The sequence below is a fragment of the Lampetra planeri genome, chromosome 54 (genome assembly GCF_965212315.1).
Source record: "Lampetra planeri chromosome 54, kcLamPlan1.2.h2, whole genome shotgun sequence".
In the NCBI taxonomy this organism is placed as follows: domain Eukaryota; kingdom Metazoa; phylum Chordata; class Hyperoartia; order Petromyzontiformes; family Petromyzontidae; genus Lampetra; species Lampetra planeri.
This window is the reverse complement of record NC_136160.1, coordinates 2506389-2522874: the sequence shown is the minus strand read 5'-3', so window position 1 is coordinate 2522874 and position 16486 is coordinate 2506389. Positions and strand designations below refer to the sequence as shown.

Genomic DNA, 16486 nt, shown 5'->3' with positions numbered 1-16486 from the left:
TTTAGAGTATTTGGCCGCTGCTGTACATTTCCACGCGATAAGCCACTTCGTTGAGCTATCATCTGTGGCCAGGTCGCTTCTGAACAAATGCCACATAGTAGCCTGGTAAAATATGTGTAGTTTTTAGTTGCACATTGCTGTTGGTGTACAGCCACCACTACATTGAAGGTGCATAGCAAGTTCCAGCTTCCCCCCCCCCTCTCTTCGCCTGCGGCCTGGCCGCTCAGCCGTCACACGCCGTCCAGAGCTGCGTATCGCTCGGTGCCCGGACCTGCAATCCGAAGGTCGCCGGGCTCGATGCGATCGCCTTGCCACGGCAGTTGAAAACGGTCGTGGAAATTTCCTAAATCTCCCCGCCTCTGTCCACCCACCAGTGAAATTGTGTAGGTATGAACACACCACAGTTAGTCGATTGGCAGATCACGTGTGGTGCAAGGTGTGGGTGCTCTCACCTCTTTGGACACATCTGGCCAGCGTGGGAGGGTGGGCTAAAATGCCAGCAGTGGCACGAGTAAAGCAATTTCAGGGCTGCACCTTTACCTTTTAGTTTAGGACTGGCTTGCTATCCTTTTGCTCTCATGGCCTCTGTTTTATCCCACCGTTTCTCCCAGGTCTTTCGCGTCAAGGCTAGTCATCTTAACCGCGAAGAATTGCTTTATCTGTGCACGGTGCCAAACTGAATTGGTCTCGTACAGCGAAGTGAGGAATCGCTGAACTGAAGTAGTTAACACAGACCTAGGGCTGTGAGTTCATACATTAGTCGTGAGTTGCTCTACACATTTGTTTTTACGCTGTCATTCAGGTTGCCGTCCTTGCCACAGACCCAACCGTGACAGATTTCTCACTCGGCACTCGGTCTATCATCAAAACCGTGCTGCAGGTTGCTGCGATTAAATTCAACGCGCGGCATTACCGGTACCAGATGTCGGTACAAATCAATTCCCGCCACTCGTAACACAGATGCCAATTGCTGGGACTGTCCGGGTCAAGCTGTCTGGATTAAAGCGGGCAGGTGGCAACCCCTCATTGTCTGTTGTCATCACCACCAGCGTAGGAGTTGTGCGAAAGCAATCCGATTAGCACGGTTGGCTACGTACGGTGCGAAAGAAGTTCAGCATACGTACAAAGCCAGTTTGCTAACCCTCCTGGGTTACTTTAACACGTGGTAGGCTTTCGCGACCAATATTATTCATAATAGGGGGGGGGGTTTGGGTTAGATCGCGTGAATATAAATGTGTCGTTAAACCCGCCGCCACCCGACACGGCCAATTCGTAAGGTTTGCCACGTAAAACAAAACGTGTCAATTCGTTACTACTTCAGCACTAATCGATCGTGTGGTGGAGGTTATAAACCCACCACAACATTCATGATTAGAACACGACGCCAGCGCTGGCGATTGCAACAAACCCGAGCTTCGTCATCCGATTAGCCAGGATTGCCAAGAAGTTTTCCCCGGGTTTCGAACCCTAAACAGAGGAGTATAGCCAGAGGTCGCAACCGGGTACCCGATACCTGTACCCTACCTGATACCCGGCTACCCGTACCCGGCCGGGTACGGGTAGCCGTTTGCGACCCTGGTGTGGCCGGGTACGGGTACGGGTAGGCCGTGAGTCACTGGTGAGTAACCGTTTATCACTCATTTCGGGTAGGGTACGGGTAGGGAACGGCTACCCGTACCCAGTCGGGTACGGGTACGGGTACCCATTTGCAACCCTGGTGCGGCCGGGTACGGGTACGGGTAAGGAATCAAAACCCGTTTGCGACCTCTGAGTACAGCTGATGGTCCTGGGTGACCTCCGGCTCGTTCCAACGCCGCCCTGAGCTCCCACCGTGAGATGGCCTTCACCCCGGCGTAAGAGCGGTTTGTTTCCTAACAGATCGGCCACATCTGCTGCGTATTAGCGGCTGCCACCTCGTGCCAAGAGCAAATAAAACCGAGAGGAATTTATTGCGGGACCGCCTGCACCTACTTGAATGCAACGCGTGGCCAAGCAAACTGGGCCCCATTCATCCCCCAGCGCTCGCGGTGTAAAAAAAAAGCGGCATGGTTTTATATAATTTTTTTGACCACTTGTGGATTTTGTTTTTTAAATTATTAATGCCACGTTGCGTTTCCATCGGTGTTGTTATCTCACGGAGGGAAATCACGGGTCCTCTCTGCTACTTCTCTCTTGTAAATTGTTCTGCCACGTTACCGTTTTATCATTTTAATTTGTCGAACAAATTTTGCGCCGCGTTTATAAAATGTCTCGTGCGTCCACCTGTCTGAGGACAACACTTGATGTGATATTCCTGAAAACTACAACAACTCCCTCGAAAAAAAAACCCTGAACCAGTTGCTACACAGCGTGCTAACACAGCTTACTAACTCGGTTTCCTAACACTCCTTACTAACTCAGCTTACTAACACTGCTTGCCAGCACAACTTAGTAACGTGACCTACTAACACAGCCTGTTAACGCAGCTTGCTAACACTGGTTACCAACAAATGCTTACTAATAAAGGCTTAACACGTAGCAGGCTTTCGCGACCAATATTGTTCATAATCAACGATTTTTGGGTTTAGATCGCGTTATTTATAAATGTGTCGTAACCCTCCACCACCCGACACGGCCAATCAGTAAAAAAGTGTCACGTTGACAAAAGACAAATAGTTCACTGCTTTAGCCCACCGGTGTGTTGAAGCGTGGAACCACAACATTTACAATTTCAGTACGACGTTTCGCTGGTAATTGCATCCAGCATCATCGGGCAATCACCCAAAAATCGTTGATTATGAATAACAAAGGCTTACTAACACAGCTTACTAGCAGAGTTTGCCAGCACTGCTGGCCCAGACCTTTCAAGTGAATTTGGCTATTTTTTGGGAAACTGAATACTTGCAGAAAAGCATTTCTATTTGAGGACAAAAAAGTAATGTTTTCCTGCATACCGGCATTTTTAGCGTGGGTTAGGTTAGAACGCAAGAACAGGGTTGTAGATTCTCAGACCTTGCGTATGCTCCTGCGTGCGTGTGTGTGCCTGTGCATATCAGTAATCTGAACCGGTCCAAGATGTTGAATCGGTCTTAAATGAGTACCTGGTGTGGTGCCTAAACATCGCCACTGGCAAGACAAAGGCAGCCGGGTGTGGTGATGGCCACCCATCCCCTCGCGTGTCACTGTGCCTGCCTTCGTAGGTGCTACTCGCTAGCAGCACTTGCCCAAACAGTCTTTTAAAGGCTCTACTTGGGGGATCTTTGTGTGTGTGTGGGGAGCGGGAGTGTGGTGGGGTTAGCAAGCTACGAACCAGGCAGAGACCCGAGTTTGATTCCAGCTCACAGAGACCGCCAGTGACAAATATCTGCAACGGTTCGGGGAATCCCTTAGGTTCTCAAATGAGTAACTAATTAGCGACTCTCATACAAAACGTCGCTAAATAGTTACTCTTTTAGCACGCCAAGGTGCGTTGGAGAGTGAACCCGATTTGAGTGCGACGTTTCGCCGGCGATTACAACAACCAGCTTCGTCGGACGATTAGCCGGAATTGTGAAGAAGTCTTTCCCGTGTTTGTCTTACGCCTCCGTCTGCGCCAACACCTTTTGCCCCTGGCACCTCCTCATCCCTTTGCCCGTGCCTTCTTCGCACGGTTCGACCGCCCCGACTCTCTCCCCTGCGACCGGTCCCCCACGACCAATCCCATCGGCCACACGGCAGACGATGCCAGACGCTACCAGAACCCCCCCCCCCCACAGCCGTTACCCAACAGACGCGGCCCCCGTCGCGACGATACTACCGACGCGCATCGATGATCATCGCCAGACTTGCCCCCCCCCGCCGCTTGTCTCCGCGCAACTTGCACTCCGGCAATCAAGGCGTTACCTGGAATCTCCCACGTCAACCTTGAGCTCGGGAGGGAGGGATCGCCCGTTCTGCTTGCCTGCCCCCGGGGCCTGCAACTTCCTACCGGCAGCTGTCAATGCTGCTGACTCCCCTGTTCAAGTTCAGGCTCAACACGATCGTTGCCACCCTCTGCCTATGAATGGCTGTCTCTGTTCCTATCAAGAAATTAATGTGCCCACCGCCTTCTCCTGTTCCCTCATCGTGAGATGTGGTTCACGTTCGATGCCGTGCAAATCCAATTTCTAATGCACGTTGTAAATATCAGTCGTTCTCCGTGCGCTATGTTTAATGTATTTCAGCCTTTGTACAGCTGCGTGGGACAAGCCAGCCGAAGTCAGGGAAAATAAACGTGCGTGTTGGTTTTTTTAATTCACGTGGTCTCTGGTTAGTCAAGACCCATGAACTCATTACATTTTAAAGTAGGGGGGGGGGGTGGGGCCTGTGGGGGGGTGGGGTTCAGCACACAGGTGGCTGTGAACTCCACCAGTGTTAGATCCCCCAAGGTCTCAGTGGGGGTGCGCTGCTTTTTGTTTCACTTCCAATCACAATTCCACCATCGTTTGTTCATCCCTTTCAACTGCGCAATGACATTCACCGAAACCGGTGGTGACCGGTGGCAACTGGTCCGAACGGGCCCTTTGGGTTGGCGCCCCGACCAAAAATTTGGTTTAGAAACATTGTCTTTTAATTTATTTATGCTGGAGGAATCCTAAGTTCACAGATGTCCAGTAGTTTCACAGGTGTCCGGCGTAAAGGAAAGTAACATTTCCTTACGCTTTATCATCTGTGCCAGGATAGGAAGGATTGAAAGAGGATTTATACGTAGCAATGTATTGGTGGAGGTCGTCAAAAATTTAATTGGGATCTGGGCTGATTCTGACCGCTCCCACGGGGACTGACTTAGCGGGAAAAGGTGCGGTCTGGGGGCGATCTCGGCCCAAACTAATCGGTTCAAATCCAGGCTCGGGGTTTGACTCAGCCCATCAGCCCTCGGGCATAAGAACGTGGAATTTCCACCGCTGGCTCGGCAGGGCTGTAGTAAACCAGGAGACAGGCAACGATGCCTCGATGCTCTTTTGAGCGGAGAGATCGCTCTCGACTTTTGACTTCCGCCCTGCGGCACGAGTAAGTTGCGCCGTTGAAACATAAAGTCCATTGCAAAGCGTCGTCCGACACGTGGCAATGGCACGCGGGAGCCGCTTTCATACGCACTCGTAACAACAACAACAAAACTTTTTTCCTTTCATTTTGGGTCTTCCCGCCCCCCCATTTCCCGCCCTTTGCGCCGCGTAAATGGAAATATTTTCTCTCCGAGTGTTACGCATTTTTTAAAACATTTTCCTTTAAAGTTTGGCACGTGACCCCCCCGACCCCCCTCCGCTCCCCGCTACGACGGCCGTGTTGAGACAAGCCGTCGGGCCGACGCGTTGTCGGACGTCGACGCGGGGAAAGCACTCGCGGCTTCTGTGATAACGGTTGAGAAGTATTCGGTCGAGTATTAGTAGGTGGACTGTTAGGTTGTCAGTAGGGTAGTAGGTAGGGCATTGGGTACAGTAGTAGGTACAGTAGTAGTTACAGTAGTAGGTAGGGTATGAGGGTGACTGGCAGGTTGGTGGAGCATGTGGGTCAGTGGGAGGCGGCTCTCCAGAGCGGACCGAGTCCGATTCCCGCTCACGGCCATCAACACCGGTGCCGAATATCTGAACCGATCCTGGGCCACCCTTAGGTCGACTCAGGCTCAAATAAGTGCCTATGGCGCTGTGTGTGGTAAACATCGCTACTGGGGAGATGGAGGCAGTCGGGCGTGGTGCTGGCCACTCTCCTCCCCTCGTGTGCCACAGTGCCGGCGTTCATACGTGCTAGCAGCACTTGCCCCAAGTGTCTGTTAACGGCTACATGGGGGGGGGGGGGATCTTTTACAGGAGTAAACTAAAACTAAACAATTTCTCAGAAGCGACCTGGCCACAGAACGATCGCTCAACGAAGTGGCTCAACACGCGGAAACTCATAGCAGTTGCCAAATTCTCTAAACCAGTGGCTCTTAACCTTCACTTCACTGCAAGCCTTGCACCCCAGGGGGTGCGTGCACCCCAGGTGAAGAACCGCTGCTCTAAACGTACATTTCTAAATGTGGAGGGGTGGAAAAAAAACCGGGAGAAGTGCAACACCAAAGCCTGACAAGCTGCGGTCTCCTGTTGCGATTCACGCCGATGGAAAACGCGGTCACCGGTTTGGCAGCGCCTCCGTCCTGCGGGAACCTCGCTTCTCACGGACGTGACGCGACGCACCCTCGCGCGTCCTCTCGTCGCTCCGCTTGGTTTTCCGGGCGACCCGCCCGGCCTGGCCCGGCCCAGCTCGTGTACTTTCCATCGTACGGTCTTCACGAAGACGCACATTATTATTTTGGAGTCGCGCAATTGTGTGTAACTTCGCGTCGGGCTAGGGGTGCACGTCAGCGTCGAGAGAGAGGCTCCCAGTGCTGGTAAAGACCCGGTCGAGCTTCGGGGGAAGGGCTGGCAATCTCTCAGGTAACGCACACGCGGGCAACGTGTGCGCATTCTTAGGTTTTTTTCGGTAAAGTCATGTAGGTAAAAAATTAAAATTAATAAAAGTAGAATAAAAATGAAATAAAAATCACGACTTTTCGGAGGCAACACAAGCTTCCGTCTTCAGGTGGAACCGTCACAGCACGACTGCTGCATCAAGTAACTTACTTGATGCAGTCATGCTCTGACGGTAAGTTACTTGATACAGCTATCGTGCTGTGACGGTTCCACCTGAAGACGGAAGCTTGTGTTGCCTCCGAAACGTCGTGATTTTTATTTTACTTTTATTTTACTTTTATTATTTTAAATTTTTTACCTACGTGACTTTACCGAAAAAACCTAAGAATATGAATCCTTGCAGTCACGAAAGCTTCAAATCTAGAATTAACGTGTGCGTACCTGGGCCACGTGTGCGTATCTCTGCGCACGCGGGCAACGTGTGCCTGCCTATTGTAGAAATGGCCAGCCCTCCCCCCCCCCAAAGCTCGAGCAGGTTTTTTGTTAATTTGACCCAGCGTGGATAATTTTGGCCAGGGCGGAGTTTTTCATCGAGCTTCAGTGGAACATTCAATTAGGAGAGCAAGAGTCAACATTCCCGTTTTTATATCGCACAGCTCCACGGAGTCTTAAATACCACAACGTATGTAGTAAAACACACGAGTTCACTTTGACATCTCATCCGCGAAGACTGCCGCAACTCCACTTTAGATTGGAGGGGCAACGGTGGCGAGATGTTAACTACCTCGCCTGGTATACAGGAGGGTTGTGGGTTCGATCGCGACCCTGACGTCTGCTGTATATTTGAAGTTTGCGTGTTCTCTCTCTTTCCCTGTGGTTACGTGGATTTTTCTCCGGGTCCTCCGATTTTTCTCTCCCTACATTTATAATCGACGCGCGTTTAGAGTATTTGACTCGTATATATTTCCACGCAACGATCGGCCGTTTAGTTGGGCTATCATTTGTGATAGCCAGGTTGCTTCTGAAAAAGCTATATAGTTCAATGGGCCTCATCTGGTAGTTCTTAGATGCAAGCTACGGCCTCTCATAGGTAGACTAAAACCCGAGTACATGGTGCATTGTTGTAACGTCAGCGTCGAGGAGACAAAGCCACCTGAAGCGTTGAGGTGACCCCAGAACCCCACCTTTGTTCTATGCAGACAATGATCTAATCGATGCCCGTTTAGTGTTCTAGTTTAAAGGTGAAGGCGCAGCCCTGCAATGTCTTGCTCACGCCACTGCTGGCGGAAGGGGTCTCCGCTATAGCGAGTGTGCTCTAGAGGTTATATTTGGCCAAGACGAGTTGGAACAGACGCGAGTTTCCAACTCCTCGCCCCCCTCTTTTCTAGAGGCGACAGCAGAATAGCTCTTCACTGACGGGTGCGCAGACCCACTTGCTGCTGTACTTCCATCTCCAAGCACAACTTGCAATCCAGTCCAGCGGGTGGGGAGGGGGTGGGAGGGTTCCCACCCTCGCCTCCCGAGTGCCGGGTCACCGGCGTGTGCCCAACCTCTTACCGAACGCAACCAACGAAAGAAGCGTCGTGCTCGAGTCATCTGGCAGTCTTCTTCTTGGTTCTTTCGGTAAAGTCACGTAGAAGGGAAATAATAAAATAATAAAAATAAAACATAATAAAATAATTCTCACGACGTTTCGGCCACAACGCAAGTAGCCGTCCTCAGGTGAAGAACAGGTCTGCCGGAAAGACAGCGTCATTCAAACGCTGTCTTTCCGACAGACCTGTTCTTCTGCGTCATTCAGACGCTGTCTTTCCGACAGACCTGTTCTTCACCTGAGGACGGCTGCTTGCGTTGTGGCCAAAACGTCGTGAGAATTATTTTATTATGTTTTATTTTTATTATTTCCCTTCTACGTGACTTTACCGAAAGAACCAAGAAGATGAATCCCTGCAGTCACGAAAGCTTTAAATCGTCTGGCAGTCTTCATAGCCAAGCGCTCAACTTTTGCCGCTTTGGATTTTGGTTTTGGAACCCCGATTCAAATTCTACTCACGGGGTCGGTACAATAATGTGCGATTGTTGTCGACGCCACTTTCTTATTGGAAGCCGCGATGGAGCGAAACGCGATTGAGCTAAACGTGTGCGAGCACGTGCACGCGCGCACACGTGCTCACGTGCCCCTGAATGCGCACAGAGGGCTCGTTTGTCAGAAATGTAAACAGGGCCTCGATTCTGCGCCCGGTAACTCGCATTCAACTGCAAGGCCTTGAGATCCAGCGTCGGGTTTATTTACCTCTGCTTATTTTGCTAAGGCTGTCCTACTTGGCACGCGCAACGGTAGTGCCACGTGGATTTAAAGAAGAAGAAGGAAAAAAAAACTTCCGTTGCCAGCGAAAATATTTCAGCGGGGTGACAGGAAGGGGGGGTGTGAGGGGGGGGGACAGGGGAGGGATGATCCTCTGCCGTGCGTGTGAGCTTTGGCGACGTTGTTTTAGTTGCAGTGGCGAATTTTCTCCCACGGGGTAACCTGGCGCGGTCCAGAGGTCGTTCGTCTGCAGTCGACTGAAAGCCGATGGCCTTGCGTCTACTCAGAAATGGCCGTGGAAGGTGAAATCGTACGATTACTCCTGAAGTTACTTTAATGGGCTTGTTGTCCACGGGGGTGGGGGGGAGGCAGGGGTCGAAGGGGGGAGGGGGGAGGCACACGCCTTTTATAATTCTCCGCAAAGGGTGTTCTTCATATGTCAATCAAAACAGCATTTTTTTATTCTCGGGGAGTTGCGGTACGGAAAATGACGTGGAAAAAAAAAAATTCGATGGCATCGTTTTAATTGTGCAGTCATCGGAGACGAGGCTGAGCCCAACATCATCGGCTCGCTACGCACAAAAAAAAAGATCTACTCTTGGAAAAAAGCCGGCTGAATTTGGATTCACGGACACGGCGTTAGTCCCCCCTGAGCCACTGTTTTGAATGCCTGGCCCTCTGTGTCAGGGTGGACGTGGGTGAATTAAAAGGTAGAGCCTGAACCGGCATCGCGCTGTGGGAGAAGTTGAGGTCTTCTATTCGCCGGCGATCGTCATCCGCCGGTCGCTTTGTTTACCTCAACGATTCACGATCGGCAAAGTCAGAGGTGCCTCAATCACTGCTGGAAAAGTGCCGATCTTCCAGGCACAGAGGGGGGGGGACCCTTTCTTGACGATAGAGCGTTGGGTGCTTTTGCTCGTGGGAAGAAACCTGACTGGCCCGGAGAGAGGAACCCACGCTTACGAATCCGGGGCGTTCGCCATTACACCACGGGCAGCATCTACTTTCCGTGACAGCGCTGGAGAATTATAATTTGAGAAGGGCGACTGCAATGAGACATAGCCGCAGCTTTGTGCCATGTTGCCGTCTCTCCTGAGGGGCGAGTAAGAACGGCCATTCGGATGAGGCATTGGCAGAAGCCTGCACCCTTTCCGCTTGAAATATATTTTTTGCGACGCGTTGCTGCTACTCTTTTTTTTTTCCGGCGGTTTACCATTTTTTGTTCTTTCACGGAATAATGATTCTCTTCTCTGACTGACGCCAGTCGCACGATTAGTACTGTTGCACAGAAGAAGGAAAAAAAAACACAAGCGACTGAAATCAAAATATCAATCGGAGGCATGATGTTCTTTTTATTTTTTTGCCAGGGCTACAGTGCAGCCGTGGCAAAATTTAGCACGTGGGCTAAATAAAAAGTCCGAAGTGGAATAAAGTGTTAGTTGTTCCCTTGCTTTGTTTTCTTTCATCGGTAAAGTAAACTGAAATTAAATTACAACCATTTTGACGCTTATAGGAAGAGAAGAGTTTGCGTGTTTTGGATCGGTTTAGCCTTCCAAGGAAAAGCAATAAAGCACGTTATGAAAACATTATACGCATGATGTATATCCTTGAAGTATCATTTTGTGATTTCTCACCAGGAGGCAAAAATGCGTTCGGTCGGTAAACAAAGGCCGACGCTTCTAAAGAAATCGTTGTAAAATCGCACCACCGCATCGTAACGTGTGACGCGTCAAAGATTTTCTTTTTTATGCGGCAGTTTGCCTTTCCTGATTGGAGGATTGGGGTCACCTGGTCTCTTTTCCGTGTCTGGGCGAGGAGTCTGGAGTGATCTGCGAATGGGTGGACCGTACCACTGAGTGTTTTCTGGCGAAGCCGTTCCTGGAGTTACTGTGTGCAAACTTAAATGATCCACCAGCTGAATAAAGATGAGGTTATACGCCGCTCGGAGCGAGAAGCATCCCCAATGCCAATCCGCTTTGTGCGGCGAATGCCTGCCCATCCGACCCATGCGAGGTGTGAACGAGGCTCCATGGCGAGATGTTAACTACCTCGCCTGGTAGACAGTAGCTCGTGGGTTCGATCCTGACCCTGACGCCCGTTGCATATTTGGAGTTTTCACGTTTTTTCCCTGCACATTTAAAAGGATCAACATCACATGCTTAAGAGTTTTTGGCTGCGATAGATTTCCATGCGATAAGCCACTAAATTTCGATTTAAAGCTTTCGTGACTGCAGGGATTCATCTTCTTGGTTCTTTCGGTAAAGTAATAAAAATAAAACATAATAAAATAATTCTCACGACGTTTCGGCCACAACGCAAGCAGCCGTCCTCAGGTGAAGACCAGGTCTGTCGGGGAGACAGCGTCGCGAGAATTATTTTATTATGTAAAATTTTTATTATTTTATTATTTCCATTCTACGTGACTTTACCGAAAGAACCAAGAAGATAAGCCACTAAGTTGAGCTATTGTCACTCTTGGCCAGTTTGCTCCTGTAAAAGAGTCATATGGCATCAGTGGGCCCTTAGCCTGGTCAAATTGGCAGTTGCAACTCTCGTGAAATCCTGGGGGGCGGTGGACTTTTGACACAACAGACCAATGTGCTTGTCGGGAGAAGAAAACCACATGGACCATCTCTTGAGATACTCTGCAGCACCACAATGCTGCTCCTCAAGATTTGCCAATGCCAACCACCAGAAGCGGGGTGGTCCTGTGCATAATATTTGGAAAAGACCGCAAAGAGGTTGGACAGGAGACAGCACGAAGGAGACCTGGTAAGACGTAAATATCTTCTTGGTTCTTTCGGTAAAGTCACGTAGAATGGAAATAATAAAATAATAAAAATAAAACATAACAAAATAATTCTCACGACGTTTCGGCCACAACGCAAGCAGCCGTCCTCAGGTGAAGAACAGTCTGTCGAGAAGAGTCTGAATGAAACACCACCGAGCTTGGAGCGTCCATTTAAGCTGGGTTAGACGCTCCAAGCTCGGTGGTGTTTCATTCAGACTCTGTCTTCTCGACAGACCTGTTCTTCACCTGAGGACGGCTGCTTGCGTTGTGGCCGAAACGTCGTGAGAATTATTTTATTATGTTTTATTTTTATTATTTTATTATTTCCATTCTACGTGACTTTGCCGAAAGAACCAAGAAGATGAATCCCTGCAGTCACGAAAGCTTTAAATCGAAAGACGTAAATAATTCAGTTTTTTGGTAGTTGAGGATGCCGACCGCGATTCTCGCCCAAGCTTCTCCAAATGCGCTTCCTATTTTGACAAAGGAGTCACAGTTCTACCCTGTGTAGTCTCCTCGAGTTATATCGCTCAAAGTAGGCGCGCGTGTTGTTTCAGGTTGCTTGGGTTGCCCCGCTCGCCAGCCCCCCCCGCCCCCCGTTTGTTTTAAAGGTCCACACGTTGATGAAGACGTGTGCCGCCGCCACTGTTACCCTGGAGGTGTTTGTGTGGTTTGGGTGGGGGTGGGTGGGGGCATTTTGCTCGTCTTGGCCAGCGGGTTTCAACCAAAGTAAATAGAGCGCGCCTGGGTCCTCCCGTGCAGCGGTCTCGCCAAATTGTGTCATTTCATTTCAAATTTACTGGCTGAATAGTCAAAGGAAATCTGTGTGCCCATGAAAATATACACACGTAACGGCTTAACACTATATGCTCACATGTACGGATTAAAATAATAATTTCTTAACACATTCTTTTTTTTTTACTACACTTTACACGACGACCTGATTTTCACATCTGCGTTTTATTTGAACGTTTCGTGAATGGCGCCGTTTGGGATTGTAATTTTTTGACGGCGTTTGGATGCCCCCACGACAGCCGTGCTCCCCCCTGCGTGGGCGGGCGGGCGAGCGGGCGGGCGAGCGAGTGAGTGAGTGGGCAGGCGAGTGAGCGAGCGGGCGGGCGAGCGAGTGAGTGAGTGAGCGGGCGGGCGAGCGAGTGAGCGTACGTGTGTCCACGTGACTGTTTTAGCTGCGGCGAGTGGCGGCACAGCGGTTAGAGGGGAGCGGCATCGCGGTGGTTAACGGGGAGCGCCGGTTAGTGGGGAGCGGCGGTTAGCGGGGAGCAGGGATGCAGTGGTTAGCTGAGAGCGGCGGCGTGGCGGTTAGCGAGCCGCTGCGCTTCGAACCCGGCGGCCCCGAGTTCGATTCCCGCTTGCGAGCCACCAACACAGGCGACGATTGTTATCTGAAACGGTCCTGGTCCTCGCCCAGGTCGACTCAGCCTCAAGCGAGCACCTGGCACGGGTGCGTCAATTATCGGCCACTGGGGAGAAAGAGGCGGCCGGGGCGTGCGGGCGCCCCTTTTGCGTCTTCACCTGGGTACTTTGGAGACCGACGTTCCGGGCAGTGGACCTCTTTGAGCAGAGAGGCCACAGCCCCCGGTTGACTGACCGTGAAAGCGAGAGAGCAGCGGGGGGGAAACGTCCCCCAGGAGATCGTCGCTTGGCGTGAAGGCTCCATCCCATGGAGGGGGCGGGGCGAGGGGTGTTGGTCCTGCTCCTCCTCGCGAGTGTATTCACAGGTGACGGTGGACGTGTTGGGGGTGGGTTTATAAGCCGCTCCGTTGAGCTGTCGTTTGCGATAGCCAAGTCGCTTTTGATAAAGAGATGTATAGCTCAGTGGGGCCTTACCTGGTCAAATAAAAAATAGTAAAAAATAGTTGTGGGGGGGGGGGGGGGCGGAGGGTTGACCCCCCCCCACACACACGTGCGGGCGAGGATAGGGCCGTCTCTAAATTTCGGACGTTTTGGCTCGTCCGGGAAGCCGCTTGCTGTGCCCGCCTGCCTTGCAGGGCGGGCAACGCGCGTCACCCTCTTTGACTCGCTCCGAGTGACGTCGTGTCGCGCAACGGGAGCGCACGTGACGATAAGTGGAGTGGTTCCCTGAACGATTTTACTGGGGAAGGATGAGAAACCACTCGGACAGAAAGGGTGCGTGTAGGCTGGAATAGAGGTGGCAGCATTAATGCTCCACTCCAACGGGGATTTCTTCTCGACGGTAAGAGATTCAGCCAAGCTAAGATATTTTTTTTTATTTTACGAGGTAACGCTCACTGAGCTATGTAGATATTTTTCACAGTCCTATCATGCTTTGCATGTCACAGTTACGCCATACTGTACTGATGAATCAGCACTCACTGTACGCTGTATCTTTAATTCCTAGAAATGATCAAATGGATTTTTTTGCTGCTGCCATGTATATGAATAATAATAGGGCCACAATACTGACTCATTTTAGTAGACGGTCTGAAACAAAGCTGTGTGCAGTCGGTTGAAGTCACGTGACATGCAAGTCATGATGGTAGGCCTGATCCAGGGGCGGTCCCAGGAGCCGTTTACATTTCACTCGCCACCGATATTAGCCGTGGCCGGCAAAACAAACTGGGATCGGCAAGTTTAAAGCGCGGTGTGCGCTAACCATGTGCCATCGCTCCAAACTGATACGTAAATTGCTTACATTTTATTTCAGGTAAAAGCGTGGCAGAGTCAAATCGTTCAATTCAAGTGCACGAAGTGGGACATCAGATAAAACTTGGGCTGCGGTTGAAATTAAATCTTCGACAACATTACCGTTGTTGTTTGACCTTTAGGTTTTTGTGGGTTCTGCTCGCCTGCCACTGTTCGCTAACCACTGGCGTCAACAGTTGTGCGGATTTCATCTTGTTCGTCTACAAAACAATCTTAGTTTGGATTTGTAATGCATCGAAATATTAAGGCTTCTCTGCACGCTGTACAAACAGGGAAGGGAGGGAGGGCTGGCAGGCGGGCGGGCTGCGGAGTAGAAGGCTACCACGCAGAGAAGGAGGCCACTTGGTTTTAGATGCCAATGAAAGGGATTCATCGAGAGATTAAGGACGGGTCACAGACACAGCAAATGAGCAAGATCTCGAGGCAGGGATTGGCCAGGGCAGCATTGTCGGCAATGCACGCAGCCGTAGGCCTCTACAGCGTTTGCATGTTTTCATAGATGTACCGTATTCGACGCACTTTTGTTCCCAGTATTATAAGCAAAGCTTTGGGGGTGCATCTCGTAATCCGGTAGGTGTATGCATATGTGTGTGTGTGGGGCGAGCGGTAGTGTAACGGTTAGCGCGTTACGAACCTGACAGCCCGAGTTCGATTTCCCGTTCGTGGCCAATACCAGTGGCGATTATCTGAACTGGTCCTGGGCCTCCCTTTGGTCGACTCGGCCTCAAATGAGTACAAAGTGCGGTGTGTAAAAAGATCGCCTCTTGGGAGACAAAGGCGGCCGGGCGTGGTGCTGGCCACCCTACCCCTCGTGTGCCGTGCCGGCCTTTATCGGTGCTCGCGAACAGCACTCTCCCCAACAGTCTGTTCAGGCTATACGGGGGATCTTTGTCTTTGTGTCGTCTCAGTCAGTCAACCCTGGGTCTGTCCCGTGACCTGCCAGTGGTCTTTCGACACTTCACATGGCCTTAATGTGCACATGGCCTGGCACAAGCGCCGTGGTGATGTCACCGTCACTTCGTGGCGAATGGCGGTTGTTGTGTCTGTGTGGCCTTCGTAGGCGCTCGGTAACAGCAACTTGCCCCAAAAGTCTGTTTTCGGCTGTACGAGGAATCTTTTTTCTTTGTGTGGCCACATTTGTGTAAATTTGTTGACGCCAGAGCACAGGTTTGTGCTGCGTTTTATTTTCCAAAGCGTATTATAGTCTGAATAATACGATAAATAATTATAATTAACATTTATAAGGCGCAATTTATCCAGGGATCTAAGTGCGCCATGCACGAAGTTAGGAAATTTGACTACCTCAAGGTAATCCGGAGTCCACTGGTGATGCATGGGAAGTTGCAGGCCTGCAGGCGAGAGAAGCCCTGTAGAGAAGAGGTAATCACAGGGCGAGGGAGCTCGCCTGTCGAGCCACGAGTGGCAGCAGCAGGGCCATCCAGACTCTTTGGGCAGCGCATGCAAGAGGCTCAGTCACCCCGAGTGCAGAGTCGAGTTGAACTATGAAACTATTTCAAACTGTAAACTATTTTATTTGACCAGGTAAGGCCCAATGAAGTGGCTTGTCACGTGGAGTTTTTAACGTAGATGATTTAAAACTGCATGGCCTCCACTGGCTTCCTAATATCGGAAGGAAGAGCGTTCCAGACGGCCGCAGAAGCGCATCTAAAAGTACGCAATGCGGTAACCACCGTCTTTTTTCGATGGCCCACTAAAAAGCTGCTGCTGCGAGGATGACCGGAGCTCGTGCGTGATGGTTTTATGCTCCTTGACGATAAATGTACACTAAGTTGAACTCAAATCTTGACTTAAAGCTTTCGTGACTGCAGGAATTCATACTGTTCGGGTCTTTCGGTAAAGTCACGTGACTTTACCGAAAGACCCAAAGAGTGTGTTGAACTTCTTTCGCACCACCAGGTGCGGCGAAAGGACGACAAAAAACGAACTGCACAAAAAAAACACTGGGCTGTCGGGAGACAGGGACGGAGGACATGGGGCATAACCACTGCAGATAGGAAGGGAGCCGGATTCGTTTCGGTCGCCTCTTATGTTTTTCTTTTCTTTATGTCAATGTGTGTTTCGGTGATATCCGCTCTCTCCGCTTGCCATTCCTTCCCCCTTACTTGAATAAAAAAAATTACCCTTTCCGCCTGCGGTAGGGCCCCCCGGTATGGTTTGGGCAGTGAGCCCACCACCCCCCCCCCCCTTCATATTTCTATATCCCCGCTGCTTTCCACACTGGTTTGGCTCACGTTGCCGGTGTGTGCACACGTGCCTCACGACGTGATGGATCGGGGCCCGCTGCTGGTCAGCTCGGCG

The 16486-nt window shown here is 50.8% G+C and overlaps 1 protein-coding gene across 2 annotated transcripts in view; it reads left to right on the top strand.

Annotated features, from left to right (window-relative positions):
* Positions 1 to 16486, top strand: part of LOC144735233 (nuclear factor of activated T-cells, cytoplasmic 3-like) — a 147938-nt gene that overhangs the window by 84602 nt on the left and 46850 nt on the right. The gene's annotated exons all lie outside the window — the stretch shown is intronic.